The following is a 25997-nucleotide window of genomic DNA, read 5'->3' as shown; positions in this document are numbered from 1 at the left end:
ATATATTAGCACAATAAGTATCATATCAAAAATTTCAAATATCATTAAGACGAAGCATCTATAATATAAGATGAATCACCAAAGACAGAATTCTGATTTCTTCCAGGAGGAATCTGGGAAGATTTCAGAATAACGTTATTCTATTAAAATTAGCTTTGAAAAAAGAAATAGTTTACCAAACGTGGAGAAGAAAGGAAGATCATTGCAAAAGAAAGAAACAAACCATGCTGTACACAGATAATGATGCATTTACAAAACAATCGTGAATCTGTGTGATCAAAATGTGGGGTTCATAATTGAAAAGTGGGGTTAGATGGTACTTGAGGGTAGGTTTAAAATACATGACAAAGGTCAAGACATGAAGACATGCCCTTTGAAGCTAATCTTACAGGCAAGAGGGAGCTATGACATGATGAAATCTGTAAGATAAAACGATTGAAAGAAAGAAACACATGGATACAATTTTTTTCTTAAGGAGAAACATGGCTCATAAGGAGATCCTTGATAAGGAAATATTCCCAACAAGAATCTTCCAGTTGTCTCTCACTTTCTCAGGTTTTCTCCTCCAGCTAGGCTATCAAATCAACTTGTATTGCATTCTCTATCTGTGTTAACATTCGGGGAGTGGAATGACATAATTCCTTGCTAGAACCACTATCTTGCTTCCTCTTTGCTACCTTCTCTCCAGCTGAAATGTTAAGTGAGATATATTATTGGCTCTAGTTCCCTTCTTCTCTTTTTTCCTCCCAATGACCATGGCTGTGCTCTCGGCTGCTAGAGCTTTCTGTAAAGGTTTGGAACCCATTTGGAATGAGGTTGAGGGTAGGAGCGGGGTAATTACCTATCCTAATCTAAATCCCTTAATGGCTACTTTGTGTATTGCTTGCCTTTACTTTGCATGTTTGGTCTTTATCATCGAATAGAAGTGAGGGCAATGTGCCCTATATCTGGTCTGTTCTAGGAATAAGTGGTCTGCTCATATGGGGTGCTAAATGCTGCCTAAGTCCCTTACCCCCGGAATCAGGGCTACTTCTCTGCTCTCCATAGAAACTGCTTTTTGGAGCTGGCTCTGCTTTCCACTTGGCTTGCCAGAAGACCAAAGACTCACAGTTTGGTCACTGATAATACTAATCCTCTCTGACAATTATTTGGCAACCTTTCCTATTAGAATATCTTTGAAGTGTTCTTGGTTGGGGATAGGGGGGTGGGGTGGAATCTCGGCTGGCAGGAAAGGACACAGGCCTTTTAATCTCAGAACCAAAAATACTCTGCGCTCTTTTTTCTCCAACTTCATTTCACTGTGAAGGGCATTCTGCTTCTCCAAGTCGGTGTGACATAATCACACGGCACTCGCGAGTGCTTCTGGAAGCCCTGACGCGGAGGTCGTCTCTTTTACCAGAGATAGAAGGTCGGGAAGATGCAGCGAGTACAGCGTTCTTATTATAACTCGCCTCCTCACAGGTTTCTGGGCAGAGTACTGACCTGCCCTAACCTGTTACTTCTCTGAGGATGCTTGTTGATGGCTGTGAACTGTTCAAAGGCTTTGGGGAAGAAAAAAGAAAGAAAAATAGGAAGTCGAATTCCAACCCATTCAATATCTTCCTATTTAAGCGAGCTCAGGGTCTCCTGTGCCTCTCAGAATGTGGAGTGGGTGAGGGGAACACAGCCTCGAAGGTTCTGGAGGCTTCTGGAAAACACATACAAATGAGAGCCGCATCACAACCTTTTTGCTGCTCCTTGGCAGAGCTGTACACTGTCCGAAAGATCCTTCTCGATACTGCTGCCCTTCCTTTGCTCCTTCATTCCCCTTTGGCAGCCCCACTCAGCACGAATAGCTTATTTTAAGCCCCATCTTTTCTCTAGGAGAGGGCTCCCTCTACATCACCTCCAAAGCCACTGCTAACATTCGGGCACTCTCCTAAGTCCTTTCAATGGGTTAGCTTAGGAATCATTTCTCTGATGAGAAAAACTGAAGCTGAAAAAGTAATGTAACCTGCTTGGGGTCACCTAGCTGGTGGATGGAGACGGCAGGATTTGCTCTGCTACTTTCCTCCATTGATTTAGCATCTTTACATCTCATATCTGAAAAGAGCTTTGTTAATTACTCCCCCTTAAGTGAGAAACCTGCAGCCGAGAAGGCCTATACATTCTGCACACCTGTCTTTTCGCTTTTGTCCTTGTGCCAAACACTTGGTCTTAGTGTTCTGAGATTCTTACTAGCTCACCCATTTCAGAGATTACACATCTTGTCCATCACATGGATGGTCTAATGTCTGGGGTGGGGAGAGGCACAGCTAAACCAAACAGTTGGTTTCAGTGGCATTACTTTGCTCAATCCACCATTTTTCGCACTCTGGAGCCTGTTGCTTGGGAATTTCTTGGCATGTTCTTCAACAGGCCAGGCCACATGAGCTTGAAACAGAGAGAGAGAGAGAGAGACAGAGAAGAGGAAGGAGGGGGGACAGACTGTTGGAATTACTTTAAAAAAAATGAAGCACCTACTATATTCTGGGCATTGATAGTTGCTTTCCATGTATTTTCACAATTAAATAATTGTCACAACAAATCTAGCAGAGGAGCTTTTTCGTCCCCATTTTGTAAATAGGATGATTGAGATTCAGAGATGTTAAGTAATGAGGACCAAGGTCACACAGCGAGTAAGGGGCTGAGGTGATACGAAGCTGTCATCTGAAGCCCTTGTTCTTTTCACTCTATCATGAAGCTTTTTTGTTTTTCTTTTTTTTCTTTTTTTTAAGATACTATACGGTTGCTTTAAACCAAAGGGAAATCAGAGACTCTTGATCCTGGACTTCATTCTCCCCATGGTGCCATGGCATTTGATGATAATGAAGATTTTAGGGGCCTGGGTCTGTGGGCAGAATGTCGGAAGAGGCTGTATTGAATATAGATCTTCACTTTGGAAATGAAGCTACATCACCTTTGCCATGTGAATTAGTTTCACCAATAAGACATGTTGGCTTCATTTATTTTCTATTTATTAATCTATTGGTGTTCATCAGATACTGTAGGAGTAGATTATAGTCAGAATTTCTAACACTCTTTAAAAATGAGAATCTTTGGTTCATCTCCCTCTCCCCTTCTTTCTGCTTTCCATCGCTCCCTCTTACTTCCTTCTTTTTCCCTCTCATTCCCCTTTCCTCCTTTCCTTCCTCCCAACATCACGGTCAAGTGCTGGGGTGTGTCACTGCCAAGATGTAATGGCCTTGGGTGAGTAACGTAGCTTCCGTAGTCCTCATTTTCTACAAGTATGAAATGTTTATAATAACGGTATCTCAAACTGTTGCTTTGAGGAAAAATTTTATTAATATATGCCAAGTACTAGCCAATAATAATAATACTATAGGAAGCACTTCGTAAAAGATAGTCATTGTTATTCCTTAAACTGTAGGTATTAGTCCAGGCAACATACAAGGCACGTGGGGTTTTTTTGTAAGGGAGTAAAAGGAATTTTCCTGGTAAAGGATATGACTAGTTTTTAGCATGATGCTCCTCTCCATTTTCTTGTATGATTATATTTCAAATATAATTTTAAAGTGTATTTTCAGAGTTATTTTTTTTCTTATTGCCTGCTCATTAGTAACCCATCTCTCTGTCTCTATTCTCTGAGAGTATTCCCTACCATGCCTCTGTGAGGATACGTGCCTTGGTGAGCAACAGGAGAGAAAAACAAACCTAGTAATGTGGAAAGCCAGGGTGCATAGGAAAAATAACAATTATATAGCCCTCGCAAAATGTTTTTCATCTTGAAAATGCTTTGAAAACATTAACTAATTAATTAATCAAAAAGAATTTCTACCAATCAGTGAAAATGCTCTTTACAATGTATTAAGCCTCTTGAAAGGTATTATTTATTCAGGGATGTTTTCTCTTTCATCTGAAGGGAATCATCAGTTTCTTTTTTTTTTCTTTTTCTTTTTTTTTGGAGACATTTCAGGAGATTGTGTGGAATCTCTGCATGCTCCTTTCACTCTACGCATCCCAGCAAGCATGAGCATGTGAAAATGCACGTGTGCATACATGCACGCATGCACACGCAGTAACAAATGCAAAAGGTTATTTTAGGACTGAGCCCCTTGCCAGTAAGTGCATCAAAATATTATATAACATTTTCTAATCCAGTGTGCTCATCAGCTTTTTATTAACCTGCCAGCAATTTCAAGACAAAAAAATTTCTGTAAGTCTCCCGTTATCAGCTTCACCTATTACATATGAGCATCTACTTTCCTGTCTCTTCTGCTGCCCTTTGAGCTGCTCTAGAGCTGTTGCTTTGTCACCATCTCCCTAGAGCCTAGCTACTCATAGGGCCGCCAAAGCATCAGCCCCTGTTCTCTGGCCTACAAAGCATAACTTAATCTCTTTGTGACATTGCAGGCGACTAGTAATAACAATCTTATGTTCATTAATTCAACAAGTATTGAGTACCCGCCATTCATTTATTTATATATTCCTATATCATATACTTTATTAAGTGCAAGTCTTTGTGTGAATCACAGTGATGGATTCAAAGATGATCCAGACAAGGTTATTGCATTCAAGGGGTTTGTTGTCCAGCTGGAAAGAGAAGGCAAGAACATAAATAACTTTAATATAAAGGAGACATGACGAACACCAACAAAGAAGCACCGTCAGAAGAGGGGGAGAGGATTTTTGGCTGGGGAATTCAGGGAGGCCTTTTTGGAGTAGATGGTGCCTGAGTGGGACATTGAAAGAGGATCTGGCTTGTGGAACTGATGGGGATTGGGTGATGTTCCAGATGGAGGCAAAATAAGAGAGGAAAACCATGGACAAAGGAAATTATAGTTTATGAGAATCATTTAACTAGGGCCTAGGTAGGGAAAAGGATAGAAGACATGATCTAGGAAATGTGGATTGGCCCTATACTGGGGAAATGCATGGCATTTGCAGCAGTATACTGGGTCCCTACCAGCAGCAGCCATCAATGAATCAATCTCATCACTCAGAACAATGTCGCTTGTGTAGATATGGCCTCCAAATACCTATCCACGCAGTCACTGCTGATCAAATGTGTTGGAGCGCATTGGTTTATGTGAGGAAAGGCACATCCCACTCCTGGGTCACAATATGAAGAGCCTTATGTGATAGGCTGAGGAATCCAGGCTTTAATTTTTGACATTACATTGCAATTGAAGAATGGATTCAAAGTAAATATCGTTAACATCATTGCTGTTCTACAATACTGTAATTTGAAAACATCCAGAAGTGCTATTGAAATGCAGTATTGGAAGGCTTACCTACACATTAAATTAAGCCTTCAAATTTTTTATGGAAAATTTAAATTTTATCTTCTTCATCCTCCGGTTATCAGTTTCTGTTTCTTACTATTATTAATTTCGTAGAAATAGCAGTTTTCCTCTTGTTTTCTCATTCGTTATGGGCTTTCAACAACTATGTAAAGGGTTTTTGGAGGCCGGGCACATTGGCTTATGCCTGTAATCCCAGCACTCTGGGAGGCTGAGGCGGGCGGATCACAAGGTCAGGAGATTGAGACCATCCTGGCTAACACAGTGAAACCCCATCTCTACTAAAAAATACAAAAAACTAGCCAGGCATGGTGGCGGGTACCTGTAGTCCCAGCTACTCGGGAGGCTGAGGCAGGAGAATGGCGTGAACCCGGGAGGCGGAGCTTGCAGTGAGCGGAGATCGCACCACTGTACTCCAGCCTGGGCCACAGAGCGAGATTCTGTCTCAAAAAAAAAAAAAAAAAAAAAAAGAAGAAGAAGAAGAAGAAAGGTTTTTGGAATTTAAAATTCAGACACAGGTTGAGTGTTGCCCATCCAATATGCTTGGGACCAGAAGTGTTTCAGAGTTCAGACTTTTTCAGATTTTTGGAATATTTTCATATACATAATTAGTTATTTTAAGGATTGGACTCATGTCTAAACACATAATTCATTTAACTTTCATATACAGTTTATACACAGTCTGAAAGTTATTTAAAAAATATTTAAACTCATTTTGTGCATGAAACAAAATTTGTATACACTGAGCCATCAGAAAGTAAAGGTGTCAGGCATGGAATTTTCCACTTGAGTTATATTGGTGTTCAAAAAGTTGCCCATTTTGGAGCATTTCAGATTTCAGATTTTTGGATTTGGGATGATCAAACTGTACTATTACATCTGTGTGAGGCTCTCAGACATCATGCCTTTTATCTAACTGATTTCTGGAAGGATAAATAATTATCTTACAATATAGCAAACAAGATTTCTACCCTTAAGTTATAGAACCAAGATCTCATTGGTTACCCTTTTCTATGCAAGGTGCCCTATACAAAAATGCAAATGCTGCCACATGAGTGAACTAATGGCACCAGGTTAATCTGCCTGATTAGGATTATATTTTCAAGGGTTTTTCCTGACCTCTCTTGAAAATGAGAAGTCACAGCATCTACTAAAACATCTTTAAAGGATGTTGAAGACATTGGAAACAAACATGGAGAACTGCAGTGATTAAAAAAGAATCTGTTCGTTTCTACTTCTAAATTTCCCATCCTGATGAAAGTGAAAATTCTCTAGTACGTATACTCTGTAAAGGATTTTACAAAATTGATGAGAATGTCTGTTGAGACTATGTGACCTGGGAAATGGTTGACAATTACAGTGCAATGCTATTTAAAAGCAAAGGGAATAAAGGCTCATCAATGAGAACTCAGACGCCTTTGCTCCAGTGACACTCATTTTGTTTGGTCTTTTGCCCTCTAAGCTCCATGTACATCAGTTTTTCTAATTTGCCAAATAAAACAAATAATGCTCCCTTAGAGAGGCTATCCTAACTGAGTTTAAGTGTTCTTGGAAAATAATGGTACTATTATACACGAAGTGTTGTGCACACCAAGTACAAATGAGCCGTCACCATCACCCCTCCCTACATCTGCCTCCGCGTTCAAATGGATGTTGGAAGTTTGAGGCAGCAGAATGCAGAGTTCACCATACAGAATTCGGCAGCAGACAGACCTGGTATTACATTCCACCTTGGATACTTACTAGTTGTATGAGTTGGCTGTAACTGATTTGCTCTTTTGAAGCCTTTGTTTCCCCATCTATGAAATGGGGATCATGACTGTACCTGCTGCAGAGTTGCCATGAAGAATAACTGTGATGATCTACATTAAAATGCCCAGCTGTTACACGACTTCTCAAAAAGCTTAAAAGTTCATGTCCTGGGTGCCCCAGCAGAATATCAACTAACACTTTAAGTTTTCTGCAAAGTTTTCCTTGAAGGTTGCCCTTCATGCCTTTCTTAACCGGTTATTCTCATCACGAGTTAAGGATTGCACTGCACATGTGAACAAAAATCAGCCTACCTTATACACAGGAAGAGGTTATCAAAAATCCCCGAGACGTTTCTGCTGCCTGAAGCATTTTCTAGGGAATACATTTATTCTGGGGAGGGGGGTGGAGGAGGGAGAAAAGAGAGGTTAATATTTAACCTTTTCTTAGAAAGTTCACTTTATTCATAACATTTCAGTGTAGAGCAAGTTAATAGCCAAACAATTGCAAGAAACAAATCCACAGTCAAGGGCTGGTATGTCTTTGTAGCTGGATGCATATGTCTATAGCTGTGAGGTATGTAAATGGAATGGATACAGTTTGTGGATGCTCTTTGTGTGCGCTTACAGAGAGGACAGAACAGGGAGATGAATGCTGGAGATAAGGTAGAGCATGCAAAGGATGCAGATATTTTTCCGTATGGAAGCATCTCATTCTTACAGACCTGATTGGTATAGCCTAGGGGTCTCTGCCAAGGGCTACACACACTGATCCAGTTACAAAGTAATACTCCAAAATGGAAAGGTGTTTCACAAAAGCTTCCTATTTGTAATCAAAGCTTCCCTTTATCACTGAGCATGCCCAGCAGTCAGCTTAGAAGCAGAGCTGTACAAAATGCAGTTTTTACTTTACTGTGGCTTGTAGCCACTGCTGCTGCTGACAATGAGCAGGGAGGCGGTGAGGCATTGGGTTCCAGGTAAGGCCTGAACTGAACAAAGGGGGAGCCTCGAGGAGCGGTAACAGGTGGGAGGAGTGGTGCAGAAGGCTTGCTTGGCTCTGGACAGCATGTCCTCTCTGAGTGAGGGTTCCCCCAGCCAGGATTTGCTGAAAATCTTGGAAGGCCCCAGTGCCATTTTCAACATCCTGTACCACACGTCTGTAGTGAGAGATGCCTGGGTTTAGAATGTAGCTCTGTATTATGACACTGGTTGTGACCTTGGTAAAATAACTTTTAAGTCTTTGAATCTCAAATTCCTTAAAAGATTTGATGAAGGGGAAAATGCACCCGGCGGTACCTCTCCCTGGCAGTTAGATCCTCGAGCATTATCAAATACTATAGCATGGCTAAACTGCAACACCTCACCCCCATACCAACCTCCCCTGAAACTGTGAAGACAGACCTAGCCTCAAATCCTAACTCTGCTACTTACTAGCTGTAAGACCTTGGACGAGTTGCGTGTGTGTGTGTGTGTGTGTGTGTGTGTGTGTGTAAGAGAGGGATTGAGAGAGGGACAGAGAGTGACTGTAGCTGGCAGATACTATGAGATAAAATGGGAAATTAAAAGTAGACATATCACTGTACCCCTGGAGTTTATAGTCAGGCTTGTTGGGGAGTCTGAGTTTCATTGTCTGTAAATTGGAAATAACCATGCTTAGCCAAAAGAATTGTTGTTAAGAGAAAAAAAATCTGAGCAAGTTGCCTAGCACACGGTGGGTGCCCATAGTAGATTAAGAATATCCTTGGCGAGGTGGCTAATGCCCATAATCCCAGTAATTTGGGAGGCTGAGGCGGGTGGATCACTGAGGCCAGGAGTTCAAAACCAGCATGGCCAACATGGTGAAACCCCATCTCTACTAAAAATACAAAAATCCGCCAGGCATGATGGTGCATGCCTGTAATCCCAGCTACTCCAGAGGCTGAGGCATGAGAATCACTTGAACCTGGGAGGTGGAGGTTGCAGTGAGTGAAGATCATGCCACTGCACTCCATCCTGGGCCACAGGGCAAGACCCTGTCTCAAAAAAAAAAAAAAAAAAAAAAAATTCTACTGCATGCCTCTTTAATTCTTACTATACAGAATGATTTATCTCTGTTATTTCTGTATTCCCCCATAATGCCATCCCCAGCATCTGTCTACCTTATTTCCCATGATCCCCTTTCATGTAGTCTGATTGGCTGTTGGACAACATGACAGGGATTAGTCATGTGGACTGTAGCACCAGACAGACCTGCGTGGGAGTCCTTCTCTGCCAGTTATCCAGGTATGTGACCTTGGGCAAGCTACTTAATCTCTCTCAGCCACATTTTACTCATCTGTGAATTGGGAATAAAAACAGCTCCCCTCTCCTAGGAATTATTATTCTTATTCCAAGAGTAGTTTGTGTGTGTGTGGGGGGGGCGGGGTAGAGAGTGAGAGTGAGTTTAATTACAAGAGACACATTCTTGCTCCCATGGAGTTTACAGTCTAGAGGGTTCATGTGTGTCTAGGAGACATACGCTAGCTAAATCATAACACGAATGGAAAACGGAAGCTACCACAAATTTTTTAAAGTTACATGATGCCTTGAACACCTGTAATAACCCAGAAAGATCTCATGACTTCCCTGAAGAAGTTGATGCTGGAACAGATAGATGAAGGATAAATAGGAGTTTGCTAGATGAAGAGGGGAGAGAAATGCATTCCTAGCAAGCCCTCAGTAAATGCCCCTCATTAGCATTTTAAGCATATGATCACTGTCTTCTTGTTAGAATTTAAGCCCAAAGAGTATAGAGATAATGCCCTTGTCATCCCCTGTCACCGCTAGGATAGCACTTTGAAGGAAGTAAATGCTCAGTAAATATCCTTGAATGAGTGAATGTTACAAAATCAATGAATTTCTTGAATGAAATCAAAAGTAACTGCCATGGCCTTATCCCATGGCTTTATTCAGAAGGCAATTAAGGGAGATGCATATTCTAGTAAAAAACAGCCTAGACTTTGCAATAGGACAAACAGTGTCTTCATTCAGGGCCTGTCCCTTGAGGGAAGTGACACCACATCTCAGTCTCAGCCTCCTCATATGTAGAAGGGGGTTAGGATAGTTTCTTTACAGAGTTCCTTTAAAGATTAAGATGGCACCTAATTAAAGGATGACCAAGAGTATGTAATCAAGAGATAAGTAGTATTACTATTAGTACTATTAAGACATTGGCAAATTTCAGGCATGCAGTTTTTCAAGGTTTGTAAGTTATTGAAGACAACAAGCCAGGTACAGCTTGAAGGCCAGAGGATGTTATCACCCAAACACCCACCAGGCCTTTACCTTGCTGTGCTTGCCTAGCGTTCATCCACACTCCTCATCCTGTCTCCAGTGACTGAGGGCCAGACCGCAGGGTTTAGATTCTTGATGTATTGGGTATGATATACTAGCAGTTGGTAACATTCTGGGCCTTGGTTTCCTCCTAGGGTGGATCATACAGTGTCTGAACAGGTTAAAATCAGATAATTCATAGGCAACACATTCCACAGAGCCTGCACATGGTAAGCAAGCAATACTTGTTCAGCTGTTACTATTAAAACCACCAGGCTCTGCTGGATTTTCTGTTAATTACCCTGTAAACTGAAACAGCCTTTTCTGGGCTAAGAATTGTTTCTTTTCAAAGATTCCCTTTATGAAATAACTCCTCTCTGACGTCTGGAAGTCTAGCTTCCCCATCACTACGTCCTTGGGTGCAGGTTCAGAGCCACCGGGCAGCCTAGATGAGGCAGGTGAGCAGCGGCTGAAGGCTCTGGAACCTTTGCTTCTCTCTGGAAGCTACATAGCTCGGCTCTGCCCCTGCTCTGCGTTCCTAACCCTGGAAGAAGCGGTCTGGGTGCAGCCAAGCACTGGACATGCTCGCGAAGAGCCAGAGCAGGCTCGGGTCGTCCGCAGGACTCGAAGTCTTGCTGTGCTCTCCTGTTTGCAGAGACCTGGGTGTAGCTGTGGTGCATAGATGTGGTGCATCGGGTGCAGAGCGGATCCCTCGGTGCGTGCAGCCAGGGATCCAAGCCTCCTCAGGCCAACCCTAGAGCCGAACTGAACTCTGAGCCGCCCGGGATTCGCGCGCTCAGTTCCTGGTCTTGGAAACGCCCGGCTGGGGTTCTCTCTGCAGACAAAGGGGTGCACGTGTCCCTAGCGCCCCTCTTTCTCAGCCGTGAGCCCCTCCCTGGCTGCGTACCCCGCAGCCACAGCAGCTGCAGCCCCAGCGCCACCACCCAACCCCGGCGGCCTGGGCCGGTGCTCGCTCTCGGGGCCCAGGGATTGGCTCGCACTCCCCATTCAGGGACCGCGAGGGCTGGCGGGCGGCTCACGGCGCTCTGTGTGTGTGTGTGTGTGTGTGTTTGTGTGTGTGTGCGCGCGCGCGTGTGTGCATGTGTGTGTGCGCGCGTGTGTTGTGCGGCGCGCGGGCGAGCGCGTGTGTGCGCGCGAGAGCTCGCGTGCAGGAGTCACTGGGTGTGCGTGCGTGTGTTATGGGTTTGATTCCAGAGCAGGTTGCACATTGGTCCTGGGTGGCTCGCAGGCTCAGGTCGTGCTTGGGCGTCCTCCTCCTAATCGTTTCCGAAGTAGCAGCAGCAGCAGCACCACCGGCAGCAGCAGCAGCAGCAGCAGCCGCCGCGGCAACATCGAGCTCAGCGGCACAGCAGGCAGAACTGTGCAGAAGCGAGCACCGTTTGGGGAGTCCGGGGGGCGGGTAAGAGGGAGGAGGGGGAAAGCCTGTCTTGGTCTTTGGGATTATTTTTTTCCCCTTCTTTCCCTCTCTCTCTCTTTCTTGAGGGTGTGTGTTGCCCCCTCGAAGTGAAGGAATTTTGCTCCAAAGCGAGCTGGGACCGAAGACTCTAGGCTAAGTTATCTATGTAGATGGTGTCAGGGAGCGAAGCTACTGACCGAGCTGCTGGTAAATGTTTTTCACTTCTTACTCTTTAATGCTTAAGGCTTTTTTCCCCTTTTCTTTCTTTCTTGTTTCCTTTCTGTTGCTCCTCATTCTGCAATCGCTCCTGAATCAGCTGCAGTTCTCTTTCTCTCTCTCCTTGCGTTTGTGCAGTTTACAACTTGTTTCATGGTTTTCTATGTATTTTTTTTTCCTCCTTCATCCTCAGATGAATGCTGGAACATTTAAATTCGGCACTTCGGGAGGTCATCATTAGTTGCATGAGTTTCAGGGGGGAGGGGAAAGATTGCTAGAGCAGACTGCTATTTCCCTGCAGAAGGACTGCCGGTTTCTCTCTAATGTTCATCGCAATTATAGGGATTTTTTTTTAGGATGCATTTTAACGTTGCATTGCTGTTTAAGGTTATCGTTCTCCAGGATTACAATGCATTTGACTCAGTTTTGACAGCATGAGAGATGCCAGTGATTCCAGAACTACTGTATGGTACATGCTGGCTAAAATATGCAAAATTGCAGGAGGAATCATTTGCATTCCAAAAGAGAATTTCTTTAAAAATGCCGTTTTGCATCACATTGCTACAGATTTGCAGGAGGCAGTAATAGACACCACTACCCATGTTGCTTGCAAAGATAATAAACATATAAGTGCTTTAGTGCATCACATACTGTCTTGGACTCCAGTGATTGAGCTATTGCTAAATTTACTTAATAATAAATTTAGGGCTATGAAGAAAGAGGGAGATTGCTGGTACTGTTTTATTCAAAATTATGAGACACGTACAGCAATATCTCTCTTAGATCTTAGTTGAAGTGGCATCTTGTCAATGGAGGGGGGGGTTCTGCATACACATGGAATAAAATTATTTAAAATAGCCAGCATAATGAATGCAAATTGAACTCTAACTCTTTTCTTAAAAATAGAACTCACTCTGTAACTCTGGCTGCCAGGATCTGTTTTAAATATTATTTAAAAATTAATATACAACAGCTCTTTAATGCATTCATATCATTTAAAGTTCTTTGGAGGGTTCTTGATCATTACCATGTTTTATTTGTTTTGCTTTTTTCCTCTTAAGTTTTCAGTTCCAGTTCAGCAGAAAAACTGAAGGGCCAGTAGGTAAAGGCAAATCAGCAATTTAGAAAGGAATCAGTGTATAGTTGTAAAATTTCTGCTAAGCCATGGAAAAGTGAACTAATATAATGGCAGCCTAAATGGAGGAAGGGGGCCTCTGCGGTACAGCAGGTTGCAGTTTCTGTACATGTATCATCATCCTGAGAAACCCTGAACTCTAAACTGAGATGAGGACATCCAGTTCAGGGATACTCTGAGACACATACATTCTACAGAGGGAAGATGTTGTTATTCAAGGAACCCTCCTTCTGCTAGGTGGTTGCCACATCATAGAGCAGCAACTTATCTATGTGCCAAGAGTACGTTTGCAATAATACTCTTAAACTTTGTTTTAATGTAAACTTAACTAATGTTGGAAGAACTGCATGAAACAGTGAAGGCTGTTCAGTCCTGAGAAACAAAACAAACTGTAAATTAACTCAACTAGTCAGGTCTTCTTTTATATAGAAAAAAACCTACTCTAAGGCACCACGCAGATTCACCTGTTCTGGGTCCCCTGTGTTGACAAAAGCCTTTCTTAAAATTGTGAACAGAATTCCCAAGACCTAAAGCTTATTTCTTCCTTTGTAGTCTGCTGAAAGTAATAAGGCATTTTATTTAGAATGAAAGCTCAGCTTATTCATGGGTCCCTTGAGATGGCAATATTACTGTTTTAAAATATTTTCATGGACCTTTGAATGGACTGTTTTGATCAACTTAGTGGGGGGAAATCCAGCTTGCATTCATTAAGACCACAGTTGTCTTTGAGTGAAGCATTTGTTTGTCTAGGTACTAAAGAAAAATGATTTCATATAGTAAACTTCAATCCTAAGAACCCAAGTCACCTAAAGCATCAGGTTCCCTCATTCTAGGACCCAAACCAAAAAGCAATATACCCCATGCTGGGCAGCTGTATTATTTCTCTGGCATATTCCACACACATCATGGTATGAAAAGATAACTGACCAGGCTAAGGGCTTATTTTGCTAGGCTCATGGGGCAAGATTTCTAATTGTTATGTAACATATTCAGATCATGAATTTATTTATGAAACATCGAAATTAGCTTCAGTTTCAGTATCTTCACTAGACTCGAAGACTACGAGTATGTTGATTTAAAGAACATTTTTTTCCTACTGAGGTTGTTTTTTTTACCCACCCACCCCTCTTTCTACTTCTAGTTTCCTGGCAACTTCTGAAAAGCTCTGAGCATTTGTGTTAAAATATTAAACATATCTACATTTTGGGTGTGATGCCAGGTTAGATTACTATTCAATCAACTGGATTTGTATGACTCTTACATCGTTTGGTGTGGTGTCGTGTTTGTGGCTTGTTGATGGGTTTATTATGATAATAATTACTAAGTTTTTTTATTAAATCTTAACTAAGCTTATTTTAACTTTTTGTGCCTGGTGTTGATTTCAGGTTAATGTATGAAAATAATACTATCATCTTGATAGCCTTGCTGGTAACTTAGATAGCTTCATTTCAACTGGTCTTCTTGTTAAATTTCAGCATGCATTGGACTTACTGGGGAGAAGGTAACTTGGGGAGATGGCTATGTAGAAAGACAGGTATCCGAGACTGTTGATTCATGGAACTTGTCAATCACATTTGGCTGTATTGTTAGAGTTCCTACTTTCATTTTGATAAGAGTGGAGGTTTCTCTGCGTGTGTGAATCGTTTATTATGCTACAGCTACTGAATGTTTCTTAACATTAATTGCTATTTTTTCATTGTGCAATTGAAGGGAACTTTGAACTACTTGTGTGTTTTTAAGGAAAACCTGTTTGGCTAGTTTTTTTCATTGTTTTCTTTCTGTGCAGATTAATTTTGAGAAGTGATTTCTGGTGAAATATGGTCAAGGTCATTTCCAAGGGCCTTTTTGTCCCTCCCCACTTGAGAACTAAAACAGAAAGACAGACTTAAAGAGGCACAACTTAGCATCACCCTACTTAGCTTGAAGGGGGCAACATGAAAAGCCTGTGTTATTGTCTCTCATTACTTTGTGTAAAGCAACAGTTTTGTTCTTTGAACTGCTGGTTCCTAGTAGCCCTGATGTACTCACAAGGAGAAACCCCCCATTCTGCACTCATAGTATATACCACAGATTCCCAACCTTCAGGGAACATTGCAGGACGTATGTATATAGATATGTCTTTTTTTTTTTTTGGTGGGGAGGAGACATGTCTTTTGATACATTCTCAGTAGTAGGGGACATAGCAGTGTTTGATTAAGCATGATGTATTTTCTAACTACATAATACTCTGCTTTAAGTTTTGTGAAAGCAACAGTAATTTTATGAGTCTTATTTGCTGAGAGCAAATAGTAGTTTTGTCAAAGTATTCTTTGTACTTCTGGTTTATATTTTGCTTTAAAAAGGGAACGTTCACATTGTTCAGTACTATGCACTATCAGCAACAGACTATTTAAAAATTATTTTGGGTTGTTTTCTCTCCTTAACAAACATAAACCACTACTTAACATAATTATTTTAGCTGTTTTAAGAGTGTGTAATAAGAGGATAATATGTCGGGTCCTGCTCATATTTCCAAAAGATTTCATAAAGTTATGGAGGTAGAAAATTTTCTCCCTAAAATTAATGTTACTCATGACTCCAGTCTATTTAATATATTGTATACTACAATATGATTCTGAAACTGAAATACTGCATCCTTTTTATGAATTCTTAAAGGGAAAAAAATGAAGCACCTGAGAAATAGTTTGCAAATAAAGTTCCTTCATTTTTACTGCCAGACTTTCATTGGCCCCCCTCTCCTAAGTATAGAATTATGAGCCTTTCAGGCGAAAGTAATGATCAGGGAAAAAGTACAGTAATGTGCTTTTCGGATGTACTATGAGTGAAAAGAGAGCAGGTGTTTTTACACTTTTCCTATGAGTTTGGTAAAGAGAAACTGAAACCAAGTAACACAGCTAATATGTTAGAATAGAATCTGTATTCCCCATAAAGATTTTTTTCTACTGAACAGTATGAATTGACCTTTGATGGAACAATTGACAGCATCCCTTATCTTATCAACACGGTGTGGCTCCTGCCAGCATATTCATGGTAGATGCTAAAGAACCACCTCTGTCTTGGGAAATATAACAGTGCATTGTTTGGGGGGAAAGAGATGGTTTCTTTGAAAGTTGAGACTTCTCAGGACTTGACAGCAATTCTTTGAGAGACGCTTGACTCACTTGGATATTTGTTTAGATGACCTATGGAGAAAGCCCAGTGTACTCTTCCATCTCTAATTTAGTTCTGCTACAGGTTTTTGGAACATAAATATGAAGTTTTCAGCTCGTCCATTCTTACTATTACATGAGTTTATGATTTCTGGAATGTGATGCAGATCTATAGAAGTATAGAACCCAGCTTTCAAAAAGTCAGTCAGTTTTACTGCTCTGTTGACTAAATTATTTAGCTGTATGTAAGCTTAAGCTGATTTGAAAAAATATTAGAAGTTTTGTGTAATCTTTTCTGTTAATATGACTTTTGTAAAGTGCTTTTATTAAGTTATATAAAAGGGAGTTGCGTACCTTGTAAAATAAAGAACTCATTTATGAATTTGGTTCCAAAGAATAAGTCATTTCTTTTGTTTATTTAGGTTTTGCAATTTTTTTAATTGACCTAGTAGGAGACAAGGACTAAAGCAGGAGGATGTAATTGGTGTGATGAAGATGAAATTGATACTAATGATAATATACCGATTCTAAATCTTAAGGTGGGACACATCATGGAGGATTCTCTTGGAAAAAGTTTACATTTAAATATCATTTTTATTATTGCATAGAATTTCACTGATACTCAATATTTTGACATCTCTCCTGCTTCAATTAGAAGAATACGAGTCTATGTGGAAAAGAAATGCCACTAAATAGGAATGATTTTTGGCAGAGGTTAAAAAATCTCATAATGTGAAATAATTATTTCAGAAAATTGTATAAGCTGCTTGCTATATTTGTAACATGTTTTTTTTTTTTTTTAAAGTCACTTCGAAATTTTATTGTAAATGTTGGAAATAGTCAAGTTAGGTTCCTAGATTGTTTCTAGGAATAAAACTGAACCGTGATAGAAGATAGCTATATTCGTGCATATGGCTAGTCCAAACAGTAAATATCTGCATAGTTAAAATCATTTTTATTGCTAGATAACTCCTTGCAACAGACCTTCTGATCTTAATTATGATAATTTTTCTAAGCCGTTTCATGTGTAAGAGTATATAGTTATATACTACACATTTCAGTAGAAATCACTTAGAAGAAACATAGGCAAATTAAAGCTACAGGAAAGTATATTTTAGTCTTTAATTTTTAAAAATTCCTTCAATAAGTGTTTTTTGATTCCCAAGACAGGCCATGTACTGAGCTAAATCTGATGGTAAAAGTAATTTGATGTCAAAAGGCTGTCTAAGAAAGTAAATGCCAATAGGGGTGGTTCCTTTTTGAAAAAAAAAATACAAATAAAGGTTTTTGCTCTTTATGTCTAAAGCATATTAGAAAGGTGGTTTGGTTTTTATTTCATTTTGGGTTTTTCTCAGGCAGTAATTGTATACAACTATCCACGCATCCTCTGCCTTCCACTGTGTCCAGCTCATTTCTATTCACGGAGCCTGGTGTGATATGATACCTGGAATTGGAGACCTAAGTCAAGGTTTGGCACTACTGGCATGGATTCAACAGAGGCCCGAGAAAAGGGCAGTGCGAATTAGTGGGAAGAGGATGCAGAGGAGAGGAAAATTTATTCTGTAGTTGGCCACCATTTTCCTACAGTAATGATTCTGCCACCAGTTTTATTTTTAACCTCACTGAAACTTCTTGAGAAGGCACAAACTGGCTTCTCTATATTTTAATCCTATGAATAATAACATAATTATTAGAAAAGCATTTCACAGTGGTTAGGGCTCCACAACTTGTGTGACCCGAAATTTAATTTTTGTCTTCTCTAATCCTGTTTATATATCCCCACACATAATCAGACGCAGTCAGATGAAACCAATTACTAAAGGAAAAAAATCAAATTTATTTATTATATTTATTGGATGTGTCTGTTGCTTAATTATCCATTGGCGAATTCACATATGGCTACAGAGAGGGCTGTGGATGAGTGTGGAAAATGATCAGTCATCACTTCTCACAGGCTAGAGGAGGCTCCAAGAAAACAAGGGGGTGAAAAAGGATCCTTTCTCATTCCTGTCAAGGTGAGAATCTAAAAACTGAAAGTCATCACCCAAAAAAGTGACAGGTGTTTGGCTTGACATAGAAAAATCTCAAAAAGACTGAGAGTTACCAAAGTTTTCTTAACCACCTGACGTAATGTTAGGAAGAAATGAAGGTGGTCTGTACTCTTTGGAATAAATAATGATTTAGATGTTCAAAGGTGTGTGTTGGAAAAGTAGCTGAAATGATCAAACAAAGCAGATCACCAAGTACATCCCTCAGCTGTACTTTCGGGGACAAAGATGGAAGGATGGTGGGGTGGGATGAGATAAGGTGAGCATGAAGGACAGGTGAGGTGCAAAACAGTGTTTGCAGAATTTTATTGACCATTATGAATAACTCAAGTGAGCAACACAAAGCCCAAGATAGCACCACTAACACAGTGAATTAAAATAGATTTTGTGTTTGGTCTTAGAGTGTAAGGACATACACAGACTTATTTTGGGACTTGTACGTTTTGGTTAAAAAAATTCCTCATCACAACCAAAAATGGTTTTTGTCTCTTTTTTTACTCTGCTCTCAGTTTAATGGGATCAATCTTGAGCAGAGCTTATTCTGTATTTTTTTCCCACTTGTTATCATCATACGTTTTTGGAAATTTATCATTGTAGAAATTCCCTTTTAAAATAGATAAAAACTGGAATAACTACCCTTTCAAGGAAATATGGCAAGGTTAGATTGTTATAAGAAGTGTATCTTATTTATATAATTCTTCAGTTCCAGGGACCACAAAATCTTTAAAGTCCATCCCATTCATACTCCCAAATTTGAAAGTATATATGAACTTCAGGGGGAAAACAAACTACTATTGAACTCGAGACATTTGGAAGCTGTCCTCTAGGAATTACTGAATGAAACATGTTTTAAGAACTGTGGCACACCATTATTGCATAATTTAGAGAAGTCACTGGGTAAATTACAACTTACTGTGAATTGCCATTTATTCGTAGAAGCTACCATTCAATTCAAACACTGTAGATTATCCTTTTGTCACCAATGGCTGCAGAGAAATTAAAGGGGCACCATGGATCTTGGGAGTGGTTTGATGCTTGTGGACTTAGCAAGAAAATATTAGAGAAGAGCATTTTTTTTTGTATTTGTTGTAATGTATATTTTAAAAGTTATTCTGTAATAGAAGTTATTACAGAATAAAACTTGCTCTCAGCAGGATTCGTTGCAGAAGCCAAACAGTAAATAGATGGAGAGCCTGAACTCTTCTTCCTACAGCAGTGATTTTTCACCCAGCTATTCCCTAAGGCCACTCTAGGTATATGAGGGGCACTGGTTCTTTTTATATGATTTGTGTATGTTCCCATAGATTGTGAAGTCTATTCCTGGGCAATTTTCAAGTTAAAATTGTGTTACGGCTACCCTGAAGGTTGTCATTTCTTGGTTTTTCTCTTGTCAGTCAATTCATAAGTGTTTATTAAGCCCCCATGGGGTGTACACAGAATCGTACACAGTTTGGGGAGGGGGGGAAATGTGTTTGTGGATGATTGCTGTCTGCTCTAGAAGCAAAAGTACTATTGTGCGTGTGTGTGTCTGTGTGTCTGTGTGCATATGCATAAAATAGTATTTTAATCACAGAAGTTTAGTAGGGGTGAGGGTGTGTGTGTGTGAGTGTGTGTGTGTGTGTGTGTTTAGAACTCCAAATGTATTTACTCTGAGAAAAGCGTAGCTTCAGGTGAGATCAAGGACATAACCTCAGCTTTCTTTACTCTTTTTTTTTAATGAGATATCTAATAACAGACATGATTAAGTAAAGGGTAAAGCCAGACGGTCAGTATTAAACTCCTTGCCAGGAGGATTCAGATCATTGTTCACATGTGGGTTTCAGAGTAAGGACAAATTCTGATGCTGGTCATTTTTAGGATGTGCCGGTTGCCTGTGTAAATTTAATCAGTGAATAGATAAATGACTCCATGCCCCCAAGCTGCCAATTTACATTTTTCATGAGCAATGAATCAATTTATGATTTACTTTTATTTCAAGAAGCGGTTTTGGAAAAATGATTGGAATTGAGAAGGAGAGAAAATGTTCAAGTATTCCCCAAATGTTCCACGGATGAAAAATGTTCTCTAAAGGATTGTATTTCCCTGTTGAACTTGAAAGCATGTAGCGAATATGTAGGTTCTGGGATTTACTTTCCAAAACTTATTCACACTCTTAGATTCGTCTTTTACCAATCATTTGTGGGAAGGGTAATATTCTTGAAAAGCACCAGGTGAATAGCTCTGAAAGTGGATGGCCAAGGCGGAGTGCTTGGCGGCACTGACCCTGTCCACGGCCCCGGGTAATAGCTTCCTAGGCTTGGCCAGGCAGCTCTGACTTTTGATATCACCCATCAGGCTCTTGATGAGAGCTCATTTTGACTGTGATTTTCAAGATGTACATATCTCAATTCTGGTAAATCATAGCTAAGCCATCAAAATTTCCTTTCCGTCTTCTGTTCCTTGTTGATCTGAATCAGAGAAGCAATGGCTGGAAAAAAAAAAAGAAAGAGCTTTTGCTGATGTGTTCCCCATTTCAACTTTGACTCAGCTCTTTTCCTGTTGCGTTTCTAAGGATTTATGAGATTGTTTATCTCTTACTGCCAGTCCTTCTGAATGCAGTCTTTTTGATGAGGGAATATTATTTACCACTCACCAAATTGCAGATTGCAGGATCTCTTAATTTACTTTCCAATAATTTATAGAATTAACCAACACAGAATACATCTGTGCAATTTGAATTGTTGTTTTTGATTCTGTGATCAGGTCATGTTCTCTCTTGTTAAGGTAAAGACTAATTCTGGCTAACGTAGGTGGAAAAGAAATGTGTTAGAAGGATATTGAGAATAACAGAGTCACCAAAATAAGATATAGAAACAGGCATTACTCCTTCTGCCCCTGAACACTGGCCTGGCTGGAGCCCTCCATGTCCCTCACACTGGAAACCCATTGCCATGAGCAGCACCCGCACGGCTGCCCTAGAAATGTGGCTGCTTGCACAATGCCTGCAAGAAACTCACCCCCATCCTTGCTTCTAAGGGTCCCTGGCTCACCATTGGAAGTTCCAAGCTGGTGCATCCACTGGTTTGGCTTTGATATTGACTGACTGTCCACTCGCTTTCTACTAGGCAGTCTGGGAAACTGAAGAGAGTCTGCCCCTTATGTATTATATAATAAGAACCAAAGACTTTGACTTCCTGCAAGATAAATATGATGAGATTCCCTCAAAATAAAAAGTACAGGGAAAGTCAACAAAACAGATTAGATTTTTTTTTTTTCTTGTCAGAGTCTCACTCTGTGGCTCAGCCTGGAGTACAGTGGTGCAGTCTTGGTTCACTGCAACCTCCACCTCCTGGGTTCAAGTGATTCTCCTGCCTCAGCCTCCCAGTGGATGGGTGGATGGGATTACAGGCATGTGCCACCACACCAAGTTAATCTTTTTTTTTTTTTTTTTTTTGAGATGGAGTCTCTCTGTTGCCAGGCTGGAGTGCAGTGGCACAATCTCGGCTCACTGCAACCTCCGCCTTCCAGGTTCAAGTGATTTTCCTGCCTCAGCCTCCCGAGTAGGTGGGACTACAGGCACACACTATTATGCCCAGCTAATTTTTGTATTTTTAGTAGAGATGAGGTTTCACCATGTTCTCGATCTCCTGACCTTGTGATCTGCCCGATTTGGCCTCCCAAAGTGCTGCAATTACAGGCGTGAACCACAGTGCCTGGCCCACACCAGGCTAACTTTTGTATTTTTTGTAGAGATGGGGTTTTGCTATGTTGTCCAGGCTGGTCTTGAACTCCCGACCTCACGTGATTCTTCCGCCTCAGCCTCCCAAAGTGCTGGGATTACAGACGTGAGCCACTGCACCTGGCCCGCCCTGCAAATTCTCCATTATTCCTTATATGGAGAATAATCCATAAGGATCTTAGGGGATGGATAGTAAGTGTGTCAGAGTGTGAACTTAAAAGCTTAAGAGCAATGAGAACTTCTCTGTTGCTGAAAATGAATTGGAAGGCATTCTAGATGATAACGGTATTAAGCCAAATGCTTTTCATTTTAGCACACACAGATCTCAAATATGTTAGTCATGTAGAATTCCTTTTGGTATCATCAAGAGTCATATTAACATGTTATCTCTGAACTCTGCTCATTTCGAAGTTAAAGATAATTCACCTGGAATGGGCTGATGTTTGCCTACGTATAAATAGACAAAGAAAGCACATTAATCGTAGGAATTCTGGATAATGTATAAGAAGAATGTTTCATTTCTGCTTATAAATTAGTAACAAATAATAATGTGGGACTTGAAAAAAATAAAACTGCATCTCTTTTTTCTATGGTTTAGACGCTCTGGTTCAAACAGGTCTTCCTCACTAAATTATTAGTAAACCTGCTGAAGTGCAGGGCCCAACCAAGTAATCCACATCTCTAGTAAAATTTTTGCATCTGAAGGCTCAGCCTTTAATTCTTCAATTCGAAATTAATATATTTATCCTTCCATCACTGTCTCCCACGGATTTTGAGAATTAATTAGAAACAAAATCACTTTCAGTCCTTGGATGTTACATTCTGTGCTGAAAAAATATGAGATACTGAAGTGTTATTAATAATGACAAAGGTTCATCCAGTAAAATAATCCGGCTGGCTGAATTCTCACATGGTTGGTATTTTCTAATATAAATTACTGTAGGATTAGATAGTTAAATATTGAATATTGTCTCATTTAATGCAGTTCCATGAAATATTAATGATAATGATGGTTCTCCAGTTTGGGGAATTTGGAGATGGTTTTTTACCGACTAATAGCTTTGGCCGGTAACATAATACACTTTACAAAATGATAATGAAGATATTTAAATGAAGGTGAAACAGGAAATAAATGTCCACTAAACTTGTAGATTTCAAATAGGTCAACTGTCACAAAAATTTTTTACTTTTCTGTTAAATAGTTTACTTTCTGTTCTAACAACAACACTGTGATCATTTTTTGATAGCTTTGAGAATTTGTTAAAAAGAACAGTGCTACCCTATTAGACTGTTTTAGAGAAGAGCTGTTGATGTTGTTTAGTTGGCATGAGGTGTAAAAGTCTGAAAATTGGATTGGGCTTTGAAAGAAGGCTGGTCATGTTGAGTGTGACAGTTGAATTGGGATTGTGCATGAAGTTAAAAAAGAAAGAAAGCAAAAGAGAAAAAAAAGGAAAGAGTGAAAGAGAGAATGAAAGATAAATATTGATAGAATAGTCCAACTAGAATGCCTGAGGCCTGCTTGGAATTGAATTTTGAATGCACAGAACAAAAATGTTTCAATTAAGTCTTTTAGTTCAAGTTGTTTGGTTTGGTGTTTTGATTTTTTTTTTTTTCCAAATCTTCCTGTTTTGACTTTTCTTCATGTTCTTGATTCTGTGAGTTTGTATCTCAAAAGTAGGGGATGAAAAACTAATGACAAATAGTGAAGTGACTGTTGTTGAAACATTTTGTCATGAATAGAGAATAAGAACATATACCAGTACATCAAATTGATTTAAATCGGATATTTGTGTGTGTATGTTTTTTTTTTTTCTCCAGGGGGAAACTTTAATGTTTTGTGAGATAATTTTATTTAAAATTGCAGTTATCCTTGTTTCAGACCTAGTAATTTAACAGTTGAAAAGCTCCCTTTTTTGTTCTGTGTAGTTAATGTATGTGATGTGAGAGAATACGTATTTTTTTAAAAATGTTTGGGGGTTGTATTCTTTTAGCACAAACTTATTCCTTGATAAAGGAGCTGGCTATAATTTGCAGAAATGACTGTTTCTTTTTCTTTAGTTGTTGGATAATTGCTCTTTGTATACACTGTGAAAATGTTCATATAGCCCAGTGACAAAGCCTAACAGATGCACTTGCAATTATCTGGAATTTAAGTAAATTTTGCATCTGATACACACAAAGCAAACGCTTTGTCCAAGCAGGCTCACATACTGGCATGTGGATTGCTGTGAATACAATGAGTAGATTTTTAATGGAAAACAAATGGAACTATTAGTAAGTCTTGTCTTTTACTTGAAAAGACACCAGCTTTAGGCATGGCCTCCAACTTATTCATATTCATAGTTGATTTGGTTCTCAATATGACCTTTAAAACCGAAAAAAAAATTTAAACGTTTAAAACAAAATGTGTAGCTGTGTCTTTCTTGGAGTAACATTCAGAGATTTCTGGAAGAGAAATGGTGAAATAAATATCTGTTTCATATTCCAATTTTATTTTTTTTTTTACTATTAAGAGCATTCGATTGTTACAACTTTTGAAATGTAAAAGGGGATTTCATACTATAAATAAATCATGCTATAGATAAAAGATAATTACAGTGTTACTTTAACAACCTCAATTCACAAGACAGACCATAAGAGGGAATATATAATGGGTCCAAATTCTACTTATTGTAAACAAAGGAGATCTAGCCAGAGGAATAGTTTTCCGCAAAAGCTTCTTTTCCGAGGTTTGTTTGAGATTAATCCTTTCCACTGTGTATTTTTTGTTGTTGTCAGACTTACGTAAGTGAGATCTTTGAAGGCTTAATCTTTTTCTCTGTTTTTTTATTCTTAGAAAATATTAAATATATGGAGCTACTTGGATTTTCTTAAATGCCTTTAGATCTTTTGGGGAGTTTAAATTATTTTTACTTTCAATGAGAGGGTTACAAATAAATGGTCCTGTAGACATTGTATTTCATAGTTTGAAGGTGCTCCATGGCATTCCAGCTTTTGAATAGGCAAATTTCAAAAGTATTTCAGGCAACATAAAGGTGGGCCTATCTTGACCACTTTCTGCTTTCTTCTCAATCTAAAATGGAATCTAATAATAACAAGAGATCTCTTCAAATTCTTTGAAGAATCAGGAACCTCCAGGGGGTCTAAGGGTGGAGTTAGTGTTTGAAAAAAGTGGATTTGGGAAGAAATTGTGAAGACAGAAAGGGAGAGCCTGACAGAAGTATTTCAGGCTCTGAATTAAAATGAGCCAGATGTGCTGCTGCTGGAATATCCTTCCTACACAAATATGCCTCCACCTTAACCACTTTTCCAAAAACAAAACATAAAGCTTCCTCAGCTAAGTACTTTTTACAGAATTTCAAAAATGACAAAACGTGCTCAGTTGCGCATTGCCAGATTATTCTGTGTAGTCCACAATCTCCCCAGTGCCATGCGTGGCCTTTCCCCTCTCCCCTCCCCAACTCCTGCTTACATTTCTTAAACTATTGTAGGCTATCTTTAGGCTTGGAGAGGGACCAGGTGCTTTCCTTGGTATTTAAGCAACTTGCTATTTTGAAATTCCCGTAGAGAGCTGTGGGCATTTTTAGTTCTGTGTCTTGATGCATCCTTTTCCCTTTCTGAAGGAGAAGCTGCTTACATAACACCCAGAAGCGGACCCTTGGGAACTGCAGAGCTATTTTATGGATATTTTGCAAGAAAAGGAACGCAAGAGCTCCAGTGTCCTGTGTGCCCTCCCACGAGGGTCTCCACTGGAGGTATTTGCACAGTAGCAGATTCTCAGAAGGATAAATATATACAAATCCCTCTTTCAAATAGGGAAGAATCCGTAGGAAGCTGCACCTAGGAGGGCGAGAGCCCACTAATAGCTCAGCCCAAAAGAGCTTCTTGAACAATTCTAGAGCCAGGACCCAACTGTCAGCAGAGCTTGCCAGGGAGACAGATGCTGCGGTTGGAAGACAATTTTCCTCAGTTAGATATTTTGTTCTTGTAGAT

The 25997-nt window shown here is 39.8% G+C and overlaps 1 protein-coding gene across 11 annotated transcripts in view; it reads left to right on the top strand.

The window, feature by feature from the left end:
• TENM2 (teneurin transmembrane protein 2) overlaps positions 1 to 25997 on the top strand; it is a 1678453-nt gene that overhangs the window by 369174 nt on the left and 1283282 nt on the right. For 9 of the 11 annotated variants that reach the window (XM_055285327.2, XM_055285329.2, XM_063642606.1 and 6 more), the window contains exon 1: positions 11448 to 11945. The exons of 1 other annotated variant lie outside the window; for it this stretch is intronic. The gene's annotated coding sequence lies outside the window, so the exon portion shown is untranslated. Of the gene's footprint in view, positions 1 to 11447; positions 11946 to 25997 lie in introns of those variants that run through there. One more of the 11 variants, XM_055285321.2, reaches the window with a different exon arrangement.

This window comes from Symphalangus syndactylus, chromosome 7 (assembly GCF_028878055.3).
Source record: "Symphalangus syndactylus isolate Jambi chromosome 7, NHGRI_mSymSyn1-v2.1_pri, whole genome shotgun sequence".
In the NCBI taxonomy this organism is placed as follows: domain Eukaryota; kingdom Metazoa; phylum Chordata; class Mammalia; order Primates; family Hylobatidae; genus Symphalangus; species Symphalangus syndactylus.
The sequence above is the reverse complement of the archived record's forward strand: the minus strand, read 5'-3'. Positions and strand labels throughout refer to the sequence as shown.